Source organism: Pleurodeles waltl, chromosome 3_1 (genome assembly GCF_031143425.1).
Source record: "Pleurodeles waltl isolate 20211129_DDA chromosome 3_1, aPleWal1.hap1.20221129, whole genome shotgun sequence".
Lineage (NCBI taxonomy): Eukaryota > Metazoa > Chordata > Amphibia > Caudata > Salamandridae > Pleurodeles > Pleurodeles waltl.
This window is the reverse complement of record NC_090440.1, coordinates 1,438,335,313-1,438,350,967: the sequence shown is the minus strand read 5'-3', so window position 1 is coordinate 1,438,350,967 and position 15,655 is coordinate 1,438,335,313. Positions and strand designations below refer to the sequence as shown.

At 40.8% G+C, this 15,655-nt stretch overlaps 1 protein-coding gene across 5 annotated transcripts in view; it reads left to right on the top strand.

Annotated features, from left to right (window-relative positions):
• Positions 1 to 15,655, top strand: part of NKAPD1 (NKAP domain containing 1) — a 248,975-nt gene that overhangs the window by 2,153 nt on the left and 231,167 nt on the right. The window lies entirely within an intron of this gene.

Below are 15,655 nucleotides of genomic sequence, written 5' to 3'. Positions count from 1 at the left end.
GTTGCATACACAGTCTTTAGTCAGTGTCTCTATCGTTCAAGTCCTGGGAAAGTACATTTAGCCTATACTACACATAATTGTATCAAATTGTCTTCATCATCTCCTATCCATTGGTACATTTCAGAATGTTCTGGCTGAGCCGTCTGAACTTTTGAACAGTTCAGGGTCCTTTCTTCCAGTTACCAGTCCTCGCAAAAGCTTTTTGAAGTCTCCATGTTAGGAGCAAGCAGGGCCCAGCAAAACCAGGCCTTTAGTCCGGCTAATTTAAATATATGAATTAACATAAAACATAGGTTATGTATTCAGTTATGATATATTAATACGTTTTATATAGATCTTCTCATTATTTAGCATCTGTTAATACACATGGTGACCACTCTCTGTGGGCACATTTTCGATTATACACGTTATTTTCTAATACTAATTTCTCTACACATTTTTCTCAATAATAAACACACATTAATCATTAGAAAGTTCTTTAATTAGCATATCTGCCCCACCACCTCTCTAATTATGCCAGGGCTAATACTATAGTAGGACTAGTACACTAGCAATTTCCTTATTTTGCCACCCTTCCGCAGATCTACGTACTGGGGCTGGAGGAAGCAGCAAGCAATAGTTCCAGGGTGGAATGCCTTTGAGTCTGTGCAAAACTACTAACTTACATGCTTTAAGGCAGTGGTTCCCAACTTGTGGTCCGGGGACTCCTCGGAGTCTGTGAAGCCTTCTCAGGGGTTCAGTGGGAGCTTAGAAAATTAATATTAACAGATTAATAAAGTGGTTCAATCTTCAATTGAAAAAATGTAAACATATTGTAAATGTTAAGGAATTTGAAATGGGAGGCTAAAAATGATACTGGTATCCTCATGATTAGTCATGAGAGCAGTGCAGGTGTATCAAACTGAATATAATATGAAGAATGTGTGGCTTCAGTTGAATTTAGAAAAGCGTATTTATTCATATGCTTTTGCCTTCCAACCGTGTCTCTAGGTAGAGTTTAAGATGTGACCTTGTAAGGCTAAGGATGTGACAGCTGTGTCCTGTACCAAAGAGTTGTTCATTTCTGAGCACTTCAAAGAAAAGAAAGTATGTTAAAACAAAAATGTAAGATTACTCAATATTGGTATTGCACCCCCTTGCCTGTACACATACTTTATTAACTTTTAAATTGAATAACTGACTTAGTTTCCATGTGTTGTAATGGTAACTAGGATTGAATGCTTGGAATGTGGAGAGGCATTGGAATGGGCGGCTGTCGTGGCGTTCCGAAAGAAGTCAGTTATGTGACTGACTGGTGAAGGGAAGCCACGTAGCTGTTTCTTGGTGAATAAAACTAGGTAGATGAAATGAAAATGATTCCCGGTTTACTTGCGGTACTAAATTGATTGGCGATGAGGCACCAGCCCGGTGGAATGGCTAGTGGTTTGAACGACGTGGGCACCGATACAGCCGTTTTCCGTCCCAACGAGAGCTAATGGTGAAGGAGGTGTGTTCATGGTAAAAAGGGTTTCCCGGCAAGACGCGCTGTTTATTTGCCTCACGTCAGTCCTACTGGGAGTACACTTTTGCGCGCACGGACTGTATTTACTTTTGGCGCGCACCAACACGTGCGTGTGCTGCCTGACGTCTAGTGGATTTCCCTTGCTAGGCGCGCGGAAATTGGAATACTACAACAGCGGTGAACGAAGGATTTGTTTACTTTGGTTTCAGGGCGTCTTCCTATGAATACATATTTCCATCAGTGAAACTAAGGAAGGCCTACATTCAATACATCACCATAGAAATAGGACTTGTGCATACAACCTGAACTACATCTCATACCACTAATTTATGCTTTAATTTATTGTATTTTTTTTTTTGGGGTGTGTTTTATTCATTATCAACTGTTTCAGCATGAACAATTCAACTATTATTGCCCCACCAATTTTCTTGCAAGATACAGGCTCACCCGATATAGAATGGGAAGAATGGATTGATATGTTTGAGAATTATTTGGAGGCGTTGGATGGTCAGGGTTTCAGGCCAACCAGGAAAAAAAGCAATTTTGATGAGTGTTCTTGGAAAAGAAGGTCAACATGTGCTAACGCGTCCGTCTATGTTAATTTTATACACATCAGGACTCGTTTTAGGTCGATGAATCTTTGGACCCAGTGGTGAGACACCGTAGGACGAGACAACTGATCAATACATCAAACCATATGTCAATAATATTGTTAACATATATCACCACAATATATTTCACTTTAGACATTAATAAATCTTCGACGCAACCATGACCTTTCAGTCATGAATAACCACACCTTATTGGAGTTTTGTGAATTTTATTCCCTATTGTTACAATCTAATAGCAAATGTATTAATCTCAAAACCAAGAAGCAAAGAACATTATCACAAAGCGGCGAATATGGTAAGTTTTCATCAATGCAAAGATCACAAATATAAGATAATCATATGAAGATAACAGATCAAAATACATAGAACCTCCTAAAGGTCTTAGTTCAGCATAACACCATGTCAGTCACATCAGTGACGTCAGTTAAGATGAATACCTCATCTAGCCACTGATTAGCATTAGCATGTTGGGCTTCATGCAAAACAATTTAGAACATCTATTTGGAAAACGTCTAACTAAGGTCTCTAATCAAAACACACAGCAGTTGGTACCTAGAAAGGAAAGGCAAAATAAATGAATTTCCATTAGCAACGGTATAATTACCCTCCTCGGAATAGGTCAGCATACAGGGTCAGTCTTCGTCTTCAGGACATCAGTTAAATCGCCGTCAGTCTATCTAAGCTAAGGTCAGGGGACACTTCCCTCATAATGAAGAAAGCGTAAAAGGCAGTCTATGGATGAGGATAATTTTGTCTAAGTCTCAGATCACCAAATAGAGTGACAGTTTCTGGATGCAATCGATATCATTCCCTACCTAATGCCCTTTGTTCCTTGTGTCATGAGTTTTTATCCCTTTTTCGAAATACATTCCCCCAAAATCCTATTGGTCAGTCACTACACCCCACTATCTGTAACCTATCAATTTATACATTAAGTAATACATTTGTCATTCTATGATATTTCTCGTGCTTCTAATTGGTCTTTATAATTGACGTTTTTGTAGGTGGCACATCTGGGGTTACTTCATTTTCTGGCACACACTTCGGGTCAAGAGTTCTCTTCTCCGCGATTTAATGTCCTTGAAAGTGTCCATAATTGTTGCAAAGCTTATAATTTTTATACTAAAGCTGCTAGCATGCGGATGAGAAAATTTAGCATTGTTGCAAATAAGTGAAGAAAAGAACAATTGCTGGTTCATGGCCTTTTGCAAATCAGTACACTGGAGAAACAGAAAAATACGCTTTAATATGAGAGCTACACAGCCAGTTTTCGATTCACGCTAACTTAAGGCTTATGAATTCTAATAAATGCAGTCTTCATACATGTTAATGTTTTCAGTTAATCATAATACAAACAATTATTACTTACAGTCGACATTAGTTTACGCATGTGAAAATTCTCCACGTTTAAAATACGTTTCAATGAATAATATTATTAATACAGCATTTGTTAAATATAAGCATTTCACATCTAGAATAGGTAATATTTAAACTACGCTCTCTCAGTCCCTCCTCTGATGACGCTCTTCATCACACAATCTTTTGATCTTAATTTTTCACCTTGCGCATAATACGCATTTCAACATCTTGCCCTTTATGTGAGCTTTCCCATATTTCATTGAACATTTTCTCTCTTTCACTTTCTTCATTTCTTTTGGTTCTTTTAGTCCAATTTCTTTTTACCTTGTCATTGATTCTACATGCTCCCCATAATCCTAATAAACAAAGTAAAACAATTAATAGACCCATCATAATTTTTGCAAGTACCCCATTCCAAATGTTTGTAAACCAGCTTCCCACTCGGGCAATTCCTTTTCCAAATTTCTCCCAAACACCAAGTTCTTTGAGATTCTTCAAATCTGTACTATCTCTAGTAAGGTTAGTAAGCATGTTTCTAATTTTCTTACTGTTATCTGGAATAAATGAACAACAATGACGCTCATTAAGCATTTTACAAACACCTCCACTCTTTGCTAAAAGAATGTCTAAAGCAAGCCGATTTTGAAGAGACATAGCTCTTTCGGCAGCAAGTTCAGTATCCATCAGGAGTATAGCTCCTGTAAAATTTGTCAGCATGTTATCCACAATAGTAGACAACTTTTGAATTTTCATAGAATTCAAGATAACCCCTACTGATGGGATTATGGCTACAAATATATCACCAATGACAGCCGCCACTGATTCTCGTTTTTGTCTGGGATGTTGTAATTCAGACGTTTTAGGTATTTGTTTTAAGTCATCAATCTGGTATATCTTTGGAAATACTATTCCCAAATAACAAGTCCTATACAGGGATGTGGAATTCCTATCGCCCGACGCCCGGGACACCTTGTTTAGGGTCAAGGGCAACAAGTTTTTATGTTTACTTTGTCCTTGGGACAAGTAGGCCCAACCCCCTGCAGCACAAACCCTTTGGCTGCCTGTTCACAGAGAGTGGAACTCTCTGCAGTTGAGGTAATGTGTTTCCAAAAGATAATGCTGTTCGAACTTGTATTTATGGTTCATTATTTAAAAGCCTTCATTATTAGGGTGAGTGCTGTAAATAAATGTTTTAAGGTCACACTTCACTACTGACGTTGGTTCCAGTACAAAAAAAAATAAAAGTGTATACACATGTTTGAAAAGTTTAGGCTATGAGGCTAAATATAATGCTCCCAGAATGCTCTCTGATTAGATGCAAATGAAGTGTCATTTAGTAAAATGTGTTGATGCATGCTGGTATTTCCCAAAAATATTTCTAATGGAAAATCAGTGTAACCATTTTCAACACGATTATGGGAAGCATGAAAATAAACAAACACTGACAAAGCCATCTGATCTGACATATTTTTAGAAGTCTTTTAGTTTCATCAATGCGTGTCTTGTTTTGACATGGCTTTTGTAACACTTTATTGTTGTGGGAGCTACCAGGCCCTCAACATTGTAACAAACAGTGGCAAAACCCCCTCAAAAAGATTTTGAACTCTAAAAGCACACGTTGCCACCAGCGGCATAACAAAGGCCCCGCAGCCGCCCTCCAGGGGGCCCCTTCAGCACAGCACCTGCCCTGAGTGAGTCTGGAGAGGGGGCTCCTCCATGTTCTTTGCAAAGGGGCACCCTCCAGTTTCGTTACGTCACCGATTGCCACTGTAGTTCCTGACACTGAACAAAACTACTTTGTGTGGCAATATGCTCCTTGTGGAAGAGCAGAATGCGATCACTCACAGTAAAGCCAGCCGAAAGAGAGAGAGATAGAAGTTTAATAAAAACAAAATGTCTTTGTTAACACCAGACCTAATTAGGGACCAAGACCCACATGTAGGTAGCTTTTTGCATGTCGCAAACAGCGACTTTCGCTGTTTGCAACGTGCAAAAAGCACATTGCGATGCACAAACCCAGTTTTGTGATTCGGTAACCTGGTTACCGAAACGCAAAACGGGTTTGCGACTCGCAATTAGTAAAGGGTGTTCCCTTCCTAATTGCGACTCGCAGTGCAATGTAGGATTGTTTTGTGACCGCGGGCGCAAACCAATCGCAGTTTGCACCCATTTCAAATGGGTGCTAACACTTTCGCAAAAGGGAAGGGATCCCCATGGGATCCCTTTCCCATTGTGAATGTCACTGTAAACATTTTTTCAGAGCAGGCAGGGTCTGAAAAAATGAAACGAAAACGTTTCATTTTTCGTTTTTGTTATGCATCTCGTTTTCCTTTAAGGAAAATGGGCTGCATTACAAAAAAAAAAAAACTGCTTTACTGAAAAGCAGTCACAGACATGGTGGTCTGCTGTCTCCAGCAGGCCACCATCCCTGTGAGGGCCGCCATTTGCGAGGGGGTCGCAAATTGCGACCCACCTCATGATTATTCATGAGGTGGGCATTTGCGAAGGCTTGCGAATCACAGATGGTGTCAGGGAAACATTCGGATTTGCGACTCGCAATTTGCAGGTCGCAAATCTGAACCTACCTACATGTGGCCCCAAATTCTTAAAGAAAGTCACAAAAGTGCACCCACGGTATATGTCGTACCTCTATAAAATATTTGTGAACTGTATTTTAGCATGGGTAAATACGATGTGTAGATTTGCTCATGTAAAAATCTATTGAGCATTTGCAAGTTCATTTTCCCTCCAGCCACTTTTTTCCCAACCCTGGAAGAAGTTCTAATTCTGCCATTGTCAGGAGTAACTGTCCAACCTTTCTTATTATGGGAAAATATTAGAGAGAAGCTGGTAAAAATCTTTAAAACATGCAGGTTAGTAGGTTTGCAGACTCAAAGGCATTCCAGCCCTGGAACTATTGCTTACTGCTTCCTCCAGCCCCAGTATGCAGATCTGCAGAAAGGTGGCAAAATAAGTAAATTTCTACAGTAGGGATTGAAACTGCAAGTATTCAAGTCCTGGCATAATCAGAGAGGCTATTATCAGAGCACTTACATAATGAGATTGCTGCCATAATTTGTCGCCACACTACATGGCACCAAAGGGACAAGTAGATCTTTTTACAGGACAAGTAGATTTGAGAAGCAACCTGTCCCCTGGACAAGTAGATATTTTAATAAATTCCACACCCCTGCCATACCATCCCTTAGGAAGACGGTAATATGCATTCAGTCCACAAATATAATAGATTCCAGGGATTGCTGGATCTTGTCCATTTAACATAAAGGTCCATTTACTCTGAAACAAAAACACATGACTACATTCACTCGTACCCACAAACAAATTGTCTTGATCGGATTTTGGTCTATATATCCAGAGTCTACCTACGTGTAATGCATCTATAGCTAATTTGCCTTGTGTTTTAATTGCAGTATAAGCATAATCATTTGCATAAGTACGTTTTTCTAGGCCTTTTTCTAACCTTTCTTTCAGTGCTTTGCGTCTATCATCTGTGTGATCTAAAAAGCTTTTCTCTACAGGAGACAATAAGCAAGTCAAATTATTGCAATGTGCATAAGCAGTTCCAAATGTAAGCGTTGGCTCAAAGAATCCTCTAACTATTTTAATATCATGCTCTTTAGCTAATTCATTTAGGAATTCAATCACAGGCACAAAAGAAAACACAACATCCAAATTTGAATAAAAGTATTGCACATGCTCTTGATTATAGAATCTTGTTAATAGCAAGCTGCAACTAATTCCATAAGTAAGAGGGAGGCTATGATAAGTGACTCCCTCCTGCACAGACGAAGGAATTTTAGTACATAGATAACAATCTTTCGCATCCATAATTTCCACATACTCATTTAGCAAGCGATAGAAGACGTTAGTAGAAAGTTCCCCTTTTGCATTAGTTCCCTCATGCATATGTCTTGCGTCTTGCTCAAATATCTCCCACGGTGATAGTTTAGTAGTGGTAGTTTCAGGTTTCAAAGTTGTATTAATAGTTTCTCTCTCTCTCCATGGCATTCCCACAATCACTCCCACAATCATTACTGCACATACAACACCTATTATAAGACCTAACCAACCACACACCTTACTTCCTTTGCTACTGTAAGCCATGTTTGTATAGAATCAGAACAGCAGATCAACAATCAACTTGAGAAGAAAACTTTTTTTTTTCTTTTTTCTTTTACAGCGTCTTCACTCACTCCAGGACCCTTTTTTTTTTTTTTTTTTCCGTCAATTCAGGTTAGCAGCTTGTCACAATCAGGTTTCTTTTAAAGTCAAATTCAGGTTTAGTGTCACTTTCCGGTAGTTTCTAAAGACTCTTTCTCTTTTCAGCTTTCACGAATTCAATTTTATCCGAATTTTCCCTTTGAATATCTTCAGGTACCGTAGTATTGGCCTGGTATTTCTCGATCAAAGCAGATTGCTAAAAATTCTTGTTGCCATTCAGAGGTTGTAGCATATGCACATTCAGGACCTGTATATCTTCTGTTTGCTATTCTTTCTTTTTAGCCTTCGTTCACCTTGTTGTTCTCCTTCACTCAGATCATCTGCTTGTGAAGTATCACTTTCTTCTATTATTCTCTTGTTTGATACCTCTCTTATTTTAGGATGTGACTTGTCTGGCCAATTATCGCCTCTGTGTGTCTTGGTTCGATGTTTCCCTTCAGGACGTTGGACAGCACCCTCCTCTTGTGATATGGGGTTTTCTCTTGACGGACCTGCAACTGGTTCAGGAGACTCTGACTCGTTTTGATTTGTATCTACAATTTCTCCGTCTCTTTCGTCTTCCTGTTCTATGTTGAGTTCGGGCTCTAAATCGTATTCGTCTACTTCTGGGAGAACCTCTCCTTGACTTAGTTCTCCTGCTGCCTCAACTGAGATTGGCACTCTGTCACCTCTCTCGAACTCATTGACAGTTTGAGGGACAAGGCTGTTCTCAGTGGGCTCTCTGGTAGTCTCAGTTCCTTCTTGACTGATCTCTGACTCTGAGAGTTCTCTTCCTGAAGTTGGTGTACCGGAGACTTCAATTTCCTCTTCAACAGGACTCGTTACCTTTTTTGTGTGACTGGCATGTATCCAGTTGGAAACCCCGGCACACTTCACAGCAGTGGTGGTCGTCAATATTACTTGATACGGCCCCTTCCAGCGCGGCTCAAGACACGATTTTCTCACGTGCTTCTTGACAACCACCCAATCTCCAGCTTGCAGAGAGTGTCCTGGTTCGCCAATTGGTGGCAACGTGTTAGCTTCCACCTGGTGAGAGAAAGAGCGGATCACGTCAGCCAAACCTTTGCAGTAATCCAACACCATATCATCTGTAATATTCACTAGCGCATTTGCAGGTACTGCTGGTAATCTCATTGCTCTGCCCATGAGGATTTCATGGGGGGACAGTCCCTTTTTCTTATCTGGGGTGTTTCTCATAGACATCAGTACTAGAAGTAAAGCATCTGGCCACTTCATGTTTGTTGCAGCACACATTTTTGCTATCCTTGATTTTAAGGTACCATTCATCTGTTCAACTAGCCCTGATGCTTCAGGGCGATAGCTACAATGCAGCTTTTGTTCAATGTTGAGTGCGGCACACAGAAGTTTAATCACCTCATTGTCGAAGTGTCTTCCCCTATCTGATTCTATAGAAACAGGAAACCCGAACCTTGGTATTAATTCTCTGAGTAGTAGTTTTGCAACTGTAAGACTGTCATTCCTACGTGTGGGATATGCCTCAATCCAATGACTGGAAACACACACAATCACCAACACGTACTTCAATCCTCCACAAACAGGCATTTAGATAAAATCCATTTGCATTTTGTTGAATGGACCTCCAGCTCTCCCAATGTGGCTCAAAGTTACCACAGTTCCTTTTCCAGCTTTCATCTGTTGACAGATGACGCACCTGTGGCAAGTGATTTCTGCGGCATGTCTGAATTTTGGATTAAACCAATCAATCTTAAAGGATCTGATCATGGCATCTCTTCCTAGATGGGCCTGCCCATGGTATAACCGTGCAAACTGTGACAAAAGACTATTTGGCAGAACCAGTTTTCCCTCTTCTGAAACCCCATAGATCATCTTCCCTTTGTACACACTGCATTTTCTGCCAGGAACGTTTTTCTTCTTTGCTAGCACGACTTTGTAATGTCTTTAGTTCATCTAAGGTATCAACCACTCGTAATGCTAGACTTAAACTCGTGTCGTTTTCAGGTTGTGGTAATAATTCCCACTGCTCCTTAAATGATATACAGTTTAATGCACAAAATCTTGCAACTTGATCTGCATAGCCGTTTCCCATTGACACAAAGTCTTGTGATCTGGTGTGGGCACCGCACTTTACCACAGCAATTTCAAGAGGTAACTGAATCGCATTTAACAAATCTCTTATTTGTTCACCATTTTTCACAGGAGAACCAGAGGAGGTCATGAAACCCCTCTGTGACCAGAGTTGGCCAAAATCATGCACGATTCCAAATCCATTTCTGCTCTCAGTATAGATAGTGACTTTCAAATTTACAGCTGCGTGGCATGCTTTTGTAAGAGCTATTAATTCTGCCACCTGTGCAGAAAACACTTTCTCGAGCCAGGAGGCTTCGACAATGCCAGTTATGGTACATACTGCGTAACCGGCTCTCAATGTTCCTGCTGAATCTCTTAAACAGGACCCATCAACAAACATAATGCAATCATTTTCTTTTAACTGGGTATCCTGTATGTCTGGGCGAGGTTTGGTACAGAGCTCAGTCACCTCAAGACAATCATACTCAAATTCTTCCCCATCTTTGATTTCTGTATTTTTATTGGGAAGTAAGGTTGCCGGGTTCAGCACAGTGCATCTCTTTAGTGTGACATTTGGTGACCCCAGTATAATCATCTCATATTTAGTGAGTCGTGCATTTGTCATGTGTTGTCTTAGTTCGTGTCAACAGAATTTCAACTGAATGTGGAACCATTACTGTCAGGGGGTATCCCATGACTATGCCTTCACATTGTGAAAGGCTTTGACCAACTGCTGCAACTGCTCGCAAACAACCCGGTAAGGCTGCTGCGACGGGGTCCAAAGTAGCTGAAAAATATGCTACAGGGCGATTTGCATCTCCGTGGACCTGTGTTAAAACAGACAAAGAACAAGCATCACGTTCATGACAAAACAACAGAAACTGTTTTTCATAATCAGGTATTCCTAATGCTGGTGCCCTGCACATGCATTCCTTCAATTCTAGAAATGATTCAAGCTCCTCTTTTGTCAAAGTGATTGTGTATGGTTCGTCCTTGACTTCTTTTCCTGTCAATTTTATTAGAGGTTTTGAGATGATCGAGAAGTTGGGTATCCACTGGCGACAGTAGCCCACCATTCCCAAAAACATCCTGACATCTCTTTTTGTTGTTGGGGGATTCATCTGCAAAACAGCTGTTATCCTTTCCTTTGATATTCTTCGGGACCCTTTCTCAATCAGATGTCCCAAGTATTTCACTTCTTTTTGACAGTATTGCAACTTTCTGGGTGACACCTTGTGTCCATTCTTTCCCAGATGATTCAACAATGCAATGGTATCATATTTACAACTGTCTCTGGTTTTAGATGCAATCAGCAAGTCGTCAATGTACTGCACAAGAGTCGAATTAAAAGGCAGCACAAGAGGTTCCAAATCCTTTTTTAATATCTGATTGAAGATGGACGGTGACTCAGAAAACCCCTGAGGAATTCTGCATCAACTGTACACCTTATCCAGGAATTTGAAACTGAACAAAAATTGACTGTCTTCATGAAGAGGTATTGAGAAGAATGCTTGTGATAGGTCTACTACAGTAAACCATTCAGCATCACATGGAACCTGGAACATTATTACTGCTGGGTTAGGTACCACAGGGCAGCATTTTATCACGATTTCGTTTATTTTTCTCAAATCCTGCACAATTCGAACTTTTCCACAGGGCTTCTTCAAACCCATAATGGGAGAGTTGCACGGACTACTCAAAACTTCTTTCAGGACTCCCTGTCTGAGAAAATCTGCAATTATTTGTGATTCCTCAATGAGGACATCTTGGGTCATGTGGTATTGTGGCACTTGTGGGAACACTGCATTCGGCTTTATCTGTTACCTTGATTGGTTCTACTCCCTTGATTAACCCTACTTCTTTCCCAGTCAAATCCCACACTTTCTCTGTTACAGTTCTTTATAAATCGACAAGTAGGTCGATCAAAATATGCATTGGGAATAAAGTAATTAAAGGGTAATCTTCATTAGTCTCTCCTCCTTCTTTCATTAATTGACTCTCATCTCCCTCATCGTCACTGTTTGTCTGTACCTCTATTCCATCATTGGAACAGGTAATCGAACATTTTGTTTTACATAGTAAGTCTCTTCCTAGTAAGGATACTGGGCTTGAATCGCATACAACGAATCTATGCAGGCCTTGGAAACTACCAATTTCAACCTGCACTGGATCAGTAATCGGATTAATCAGATATTGGTTTGCCACACCAACCACTCGTATGGTACGCCCTGAGAGAGGTAATCTCGGTACTTCTGCACTTCGAACTGTGGAGCCTGCAGCTCCTGTGTCGACCAAAAATGAAATCCTATAGCCCATTACTTTTCCCTCTACATATGGGCCTCTCTGATCCACCTCTAAAGATGCTGCAAGCCTGCACTCTTCACTGTCTGAACTGTCATCTGACCAATCTCCATTCATGCCACTTTCACCTCGTAATGGGGATTGTTGCACAGTGTTGTTTTGGTTGGTTACCTGACCTGTGACCTGCTGAGGAAGCATCACCTGTTGCTGTCCCATCGGAACAATGGGTAATTGCATTTGCTGTCTAGGCACCATAGGAATCTGCTGCTGCATTGGTTGCACTGATACTGACTGAAAACGCGGCATTTGCATCTGCTGCATGGGTTGTACCCCTGGCATTGGTACCAAATTATTCTGAAAATTCGGGTTTTGATGTCTCATTTTTGGACCTCGTGAATTTTGTAATGTACCGACATTAATGCTTTGCTGAACTGCACCATATTCGGACAATCCCATTTCCAATGCCCCATGCCCCCGCATGCATGACATGGTGACATCTTTTTCACTGCCTGACCGTCATTTTGAATAATAACATTATTCATGTCCGAACCACGGTTCACAAATCCTCGACCTCTACCTCTCGGCTGTGCCTGAAACACACCATTCATTTGCGGTTGTTGCTGTATCATTTGCTGAACTCCATTCCCCTGTATTCCAGCTGGTGCAGCCCTTATCTGCATCACCCTCACTTTCTCCTTCAACTTTTTCTGCTTTAACTCAATCTCATCACTACAGTATTTTGCATACTGTAATACTTCATCAATCGGTTTAGCTTGCCAACAAATCAAATGATTCTTAATCATCTGGCTGACCTCCGGCCTCAGCCCTTCGACGAACCTAAACACAAGATGATTCATGTCCTTCGGTTCGATAGTCTCAGTACCACTGTAATGTTTGAACGCTTTTAATAATCTCTCGTTATACGCATGTATTGACTCTTTAACCTCTTGAGAGGTCCGGTCGATTTTCTGCCAATCGGTCACCTTCGGCGACACCTTTTGTTTCAAAAACTCAATTACTTTATGATAATATTTCATCACCTCTTCTGAAGGTGCTCCAGTCATCTTATCTGTTGCCGGCTCCTTCGTGGGCCAATCTACCCCTCTTTTGCACTCAAGCCACAAATCTGGCGGAACAATGATCTCAAACAAAGTATTCAAGTCTTCCCAAAGACACTTTGCAAGCTTCACAAACCTATCTGTCTGTTGATACCACTAGATTGGTTTTTCTCTTAACCTAGGGAAATCATTCGTAAAGGATAAAATGTCTATTTGGTGATCTGAGACTTAGACAAAATTATCCTCATCCATAGACTGCCTTTTACACTTTCTTCCTTATGAGGGAAGTGTCCCCTGCCCTTAGCTTAGATAGACTGACGGCGATTTAACTGATGTCCTGAAGACGAAGACTGACCCTGTATGCTGACCTATTCCGAGGAGGGTAATTATACTGTTGCTAATGGAAATTCATTTATTTTGCATTTCCTTTCTAGGTACCAACTGCTGTGTGTTTTGATTAGAGACCTTAGTTAGACGTTTTCCAAATTGATGTTCTAAATTGTTTTGCATGAAGCCCAACATGCTAATGCTAATCAGTGGCTAGATGAGGTATTCATCTTAACTGACGTAACTGACGTGACTGACATGGTGTTATGCTGAACTAAGACCTTTAGGAGGTTCTATGTATTTTGATCTGTTATCTTCATATGATTATCTTATATTTGTGATCTTTGCATTGATGAAAACTTACCATATTCACCGCTTTGTGATAATGTTCTTAGCTTCTTGGTTTTGAGATTAATACATTTGCTGTTAGATTGTAACAATAGGGAATAAAATTCACAAAACTCCAATAAGGTGTGGTTATTCATGACTGAAAGGTCATGGCTGCGTCAAAGATTTATTAATGTCTAAAGTGAAATATATTGTGGTGATATATGTTAACAATATTATTGACATATGGTTTGATGTATTGATCAGTTGTCTCGTCCTACGGTGTCTCACCACTGGGTCCAAAGATTCATCGACCTAAAACGAGTCCTGATGTGTATAAAATTAACATAGACAGACGCGTTAGCAGTTCTGGTAGCAGAGCGACGGTTTGGCCCTTGGGGGCCCTAGGACGGAGTTTCATTGTTTAATTTGTTTTTCTGTGATAATGCAATTTGGAGAGATGATGGGTTGCTAGGTTCGCCATGGCTTTCCCGGGATCTCGGAGCCTGCCTAAATGAGTTGGGAATGTTCTTGGCGCCATAGTATGTGTGGTTAGGGTCTTTGCGCTTACCTAAGCTTATGCATCTTGCAGGTGATTGTGAAACTTTGTGTGTATTTAGGCCAAATTAAGTGTTGTTTAGCAGGAGTGGGCGTACTCCACAGTATGATAGTAGGGAAGTCGACGTACTTCATGTGAATGTTGTGCTTATTGCTCAAAATTATCCACGTGGTTGGTTGTTGTGTACGGACCTGTTGAGGTCTAAGACTCCGGAGTATGATGATAAATGTGGTTTATGTTGTAATCTGTGCGGTTTAATAGGTCAATCGGGCGTGGTTGACAAGTCGAGTTTGAGTTATGATGTATGTGTGAAACCTTCGATGGAGATTTGACAAATTCTAAAGTGCACTAGAAGGAGTCATTGACAAGTCGAGAGTAGGATTTGCAGGTCGAATTCTGCTTGCGTATGTGGGAACTGAGAAGGAGAGAGTAGCGGCCGAGGCTTCAAGTAAAATTTCTGTAAAGTTCTGAAGCAAATGTGTTACCCTTCCTGTAGTAAACCGACAGATTTGTGGTGTCATTTTAAGGTGCTCGCAATAATTCGCATTAGTTTGTATGAGTTGTAAGGGGTCAGTGAAGAGTGGACGAGCCGCAAGACTTAGTCAGCTGCAATATGTGTGACGTCAGTGGTGCCGCGCTGAGATAGGTCAGATTTCGAGAGGGGTCGCGTACGGATTGGCTGCTGTCCGTGAGAGGCAATAGGTTGAGAAAGGGCAGGTGAAGAGAGTCCTGGGAACTAAGCCATTTTTTATTAAATACGAAATAAAGAATTGCAAAAATGAATTTTGTCAAGGCATTCAAAAGCGCTTTAAAAGGAGACGTATATATTGTTGCAACCGATGGGGAACCTACACCACCTGAGGGCACTCCAGCTTATACAGTTATGGAAGAAAAGGGTGTTGCACCTTGTTTATGGATGAAACAATGGCGCAAATTAACAGAGAAAGAGGGGTGTCTAGCGTTCCCGGAACATTTAATCCAAAGGTGCTAGAAAATTTGAGGTGGATGTTAAGTACGCAGAAACCACCTCCGAGACCGGCACAATACGAGGCTTTGGCGATCTGGGACTTGATGGCTATTAAACATAGACAAGAAAGGTTTCAGAGAAGACTGAAAAGGGCGGAAAAATCCTATGCAGAAGCTAGATGGGATAATGAGAACAAAATGTGGAGACGGGGAATTGTAGATGGGTTGAAGTTATTCCCAGCAATAACACAGGGAGAAGAGACACAGGGAAAGAGAGCCTCCTGCAAAACCGACAAAGATTTAGGCAAAACTAAAGAAAATAAAAGGTCCTGGGAAGAGGAAGATGATTCAGATG